The following is a 4,405-nucleotide window of genomic DNA, read 5'->3' on the forward strand; positions in this document are numbered from 1 at the left end:
CAATTATCTTATAAAAACCCAATATACTTAGTAGTGTATACCTGATTGTCTGCATTTTACAAATGAGAAAACTGAGGTTCAAACAATTGAAGTAATTTTTGCACATTCACATAGCTAATAAGTTCCAGGCTCAATGTCTCCGCCACATACCTAGTACTGTGTTCTTTCCACTACCCCTTACTAATGTCCAATTCCCATTAAAAAAAAAAAACTTTTTCAATAAATGAAAGCCATTGTCAAAAATAACGATCAATAACTTCCATCCCACTTCAGTACCAGAAAGGTTAACAAGACTGTTTTTACAACAGTGTCGATGTCTTCTTTGATTCACATATTTGACTTACTACATATGTAAATGGGAGCCAGATGCAAAAAAAAAAATCCTTGTTTTTTTATTTTAAACAACCATTTGCCATAAATTATGAATGGGATATCTATAGATTTCATGGTCATTTTGTTCTGACTACATCATGATTCACAGAAAAGAAATTTAGTATTTATTTCCAAATGACTTGATCACACTGGAATCCATATTGTTCCTCTGTAACGTTATGTGATCTTTCATTTTTAACAAATGTAGTCGAGTGGTAAAAGCCTGAATTTAATCAATACTTTCAAATGGATTCTGTCTCCACTTAAAGGGAACAACATCTTTGCTTAGGGGACTCATTCCTTCCCTTATCATCCTCATTCCAAATGAGATTTAACCTTAAGCCAGCCCTAATTCCCCGAGAACCCTCATTGGGATTTTTCTTAGCCTTTTTTCATTTAACAAGGATCTCAATTACACACTATAAATAATTATATTTGTTATTTGTCCTGTGGCTGAAATGTTTTGAAGAACTCTTTTTCAGCCTGGGAGTTATCCCGTATTTTCCTGCACTAGTGACACGAGTATTTGATGTTGCTGTTATTATAGTTTGTTCTCCTCTTTTCCATGAGATTCAGACAGAAGTGATTCTGAGATAAGTCACTACCTTACTATTAATTCCTTTGTATCCAGGGTTCTATGGAATATTTTACAAGTGCATAAAATAATTGCTTTTTTTTTTGCTCAAAATATGAGAATGTAAATTTACCTTTTCTAGACTCACAAAAAGAATCCTCAGCCCCAGCACCAGTAACAGACAAGATGGGGATGACGTATACCTCTTCCTATTCTCACATGATCTTAAAATTATCAGCCAGGTCTGTATAACTGGAAAGATTTTTTTGTTCCAGATATCTTGGAGATAATGGGGACATGATATAGTGATAGATATAAATTTCTAACATTAAAAAAAAATTTGAGCTCCAAATTCTTTCCTTCCCTCCCATCCATTAAAAAAAGCAAGCAATATGATTTAGATTATACATGTGAAGTTATGAAAAACATATTTCCATATTAACCATGTTGCAAAAGAATATACACCAAAAAAAAAACCTACCAAAGAAATGAAAGTAAAAACAAGTATGCTTCAATCAGCATTCAAAGTTTATTAGTTACGGGGCAGCTGGGTAGCTCAGTGGAGTGAGAGTCAGGCCTAGAGACAGGAGGTCCTAGGTTCAAACCCGGCCTCAGCCACTTCCCAGCTGGGTGACCCTGGGCAAGTCACTTGACCCCCATTGCCCACCTTTACCAATCTTCCACCTATGAGACAATACACCGAAGTACAAGGGTTAAAAAAAAACAAAACCTTAAAAAAAAAGTTTATTAGTTCCCTCTCTGGAGGAAAGATATCATTTTTCATCATGAGTCCTTAAAATTAACTTGAATCACTGTGTTGACCAGAGTAGCTAAGTTTTTCACAGTTGCCCATTTCATTATAATATCAATATTGCTGTCTACGACCTCCTGTTCTACTCTCTTCAACTTAGCATGAGTCATATAGGTCTTCCCACGTTTTTATGAGTCCACCCTCATCATTTCCTATAGCACTACAGCAAAGCATGTGCCACAAATGGTTTTAGCCATTCCCCAATGGATCTCAATTTCCAATTCTTCACCACCATAAAAAGAGTTGATATAAATAAATATTTTTGTACATACAGCCACTTTTCTTTTCTCCTTGATCTTTTTGAAATATAGACCTAGTAGTAGTATTATTGGGTCCAAGAGTAAGAACAGCTTTATAGACCTCTAGGCATAGTTCCAAATTATTCTCTAGATTGGTTCTATCAGATTATAGCTTCAGCAACAGTTCATTAGTAGGCCTATTTTTCCTTATTCCTTCCAGTATTTGTCTTTTCTGATAGCTGTGAGGTTGTAAATAACAGTTGTTTTAATTTGTATTTCTCTAATCGAGAGTGATTTAGAGCAGTGATGGGCAGACTATGGCCAGCAGGCCAGAGGCGGCCCCCTGAAATGTTCTATGCCACCGTGGGACATTATTCCTAATCTGACAAATACAATGAGTAGGATACAATACGATGAAACTTCGAAAGAGTTGCCTTAGAAACAGACGGACAGATGAGCATTTCCTTTCCTTTGGCCCCTCTTTAAAAAGTTTGCCCATCATTGATTTAGAGTATTTTTTCCCATGAGACTGTAGATAGCTTTGATTTCTTCTTCTGAAAATTGCCTGTTTATATCTCTTGATAAATTATCAATTTAAAAATGACTCTTATTTTTTATAAAGGTGACTTAGTTCCCGACATATTTGAGAAAAGAGGCCTTTGTCAGAGAAACTTAACTTTAAAAAATTGTATATTATTTCAGAGTCTACAATACAATTATCTTAATGTAGTTTCCCTGATTATCACTTTAAATTAAATGTTTTCCTTTTGTTTTGTCCCAAGTTGTGAAAAAAGCTACCCCTGCTTTTTTCACTTCCCCTGAAACAATAAATTCTGCCCCAGCTCTTTGTTTTAATTCTCTGTATGTCTTTCTTTGTCAGGGGTGTCACTTGAAAATCCCTTCATTTTTTTAGATCATTCCAACATAATCCACTCACCCCATTGCCTTCTGAATATGGAGACTGCTTCTAACTGCCCTATTAATGATAAAATGTTTAGGGATTACAGGTATTATCTTCCCATATAGGAATATAAACAGTTTAACTTTACTGAAACTCTTGTTTTCTCGTTTGTGTTTACCTTTATATGCTTCTGTTGAGTATTCATTTGATTGTCAAAGCCGTTTGATCTCTGACAAGTTCTCTGACCCTATTGCCATATCTGAGATGAGTTCCCTAAACTGCTGCTGCTACTGTAGCTGCCTCTATGGCCCACTGGTGGTAGTGCTACTGAGCTTTGGGCTGATCTATCCTGGGTATCACAGACATTTCCTGCCATCTCCTAAGTTGTCTTAGGCTCAAAAAATGTCTCACCCTGATCTTTTGTTAGCTTCATTGTTCCAAAACTCAATCTGTGGCATTATTTTAAAGTTATTTAGGTGGGAATGTTGGGAGAATTTGGCTAGGTTGCTCCTTCTTTAAAATATATTTTTTAAGATTTTATAATTTACTATAATGCCTAGATAATTGTTAGTAAGTTTGGGCCATAATAATGGCTCAGCCCTAGGACTCTTTTTTTTTTTTAACCCTTAACTTCTGCATATTGACTTATAGGTGGAAGAGTGGTAAGGGTAGGCAATGGGGGTCAAGTGACTTGCCCAGGGTCACCCAGCTGGGAAGTGTCTGAGGCCGGATTTGAACCCAGGACAAAGAGTGGTAAGGGTAGGCAATGGGGGTCAAGTGACTTGCCCAGGGTCGCCCAGCTGGGAAGTGTCTGAGGCTGGATTTGAACCCAGGACAAAGAGTGGTAAGGGTAGGCAATGGGGGTCAAGTGACTTGCCCAGGGTCGCCCAGCTGGGAAGTGTCTGAGGCCGGATTTGAACCCAGGACCTCCCGTCTCTAGGGCTGGCTCTCAATCCACTGAGCTACCCAGCTGCCCCCTCTAGGACTCTTTATTGGTTACATTCTCCAAAATACTTTAGGACTGTATTTGTAGGAAGGGGATGTGTCATCTCTTGGTCTGTGAAATATAGGGAGAATCTTAATGTAATTCTAGCCACCAGATCGTATCTTGCTAAGTGTTTAGTGGATGCTATTTTTTGTATATCCTGTAGTGATATGTTGTGCTTTCTACATAAATAAATGATCACTAAGTCTCAGCTGTTTAAGATTGTCTCTTATAATTTCTAGTGGCAATGACAAATTCCTGAATTGTCATCGTAAACTCCTTCATTTAACAGTAACCAATTCCCATGGCTTAGCTATTTGTTTGATGCTTCATTGCTGAAGAATTGTTGGTTAAATTTGTACGTCTGTTGTCCATGGATGTCCTTCAGATTACACTTTTGAATCTTAGTCTTTTCATAGACTCCATACTAAGCTACTTTTGATTATATTTGAAAAATCCAGTGGCTTGTACCCATTAGTAGCTTTTATTGTTGCTAACTGAGGCAATTTCAGCTTATTCCCAA

This window comes from Gracilinanus agilis, chromosome X (genome assembly GCF_016433145.1).
Source record: "Gracilinanus agilis isolate LMUSP501 chromosome X, AgileGrace, whole genome shotgun sequence".
Taxonomy (NCBI): domain Eukaryota; kingdom Metazoa; phylum Chordata; class Mammalia; order Didelphimorphia; family Didelphidae; genus Gracilinanus; species Gracilinanus agilis.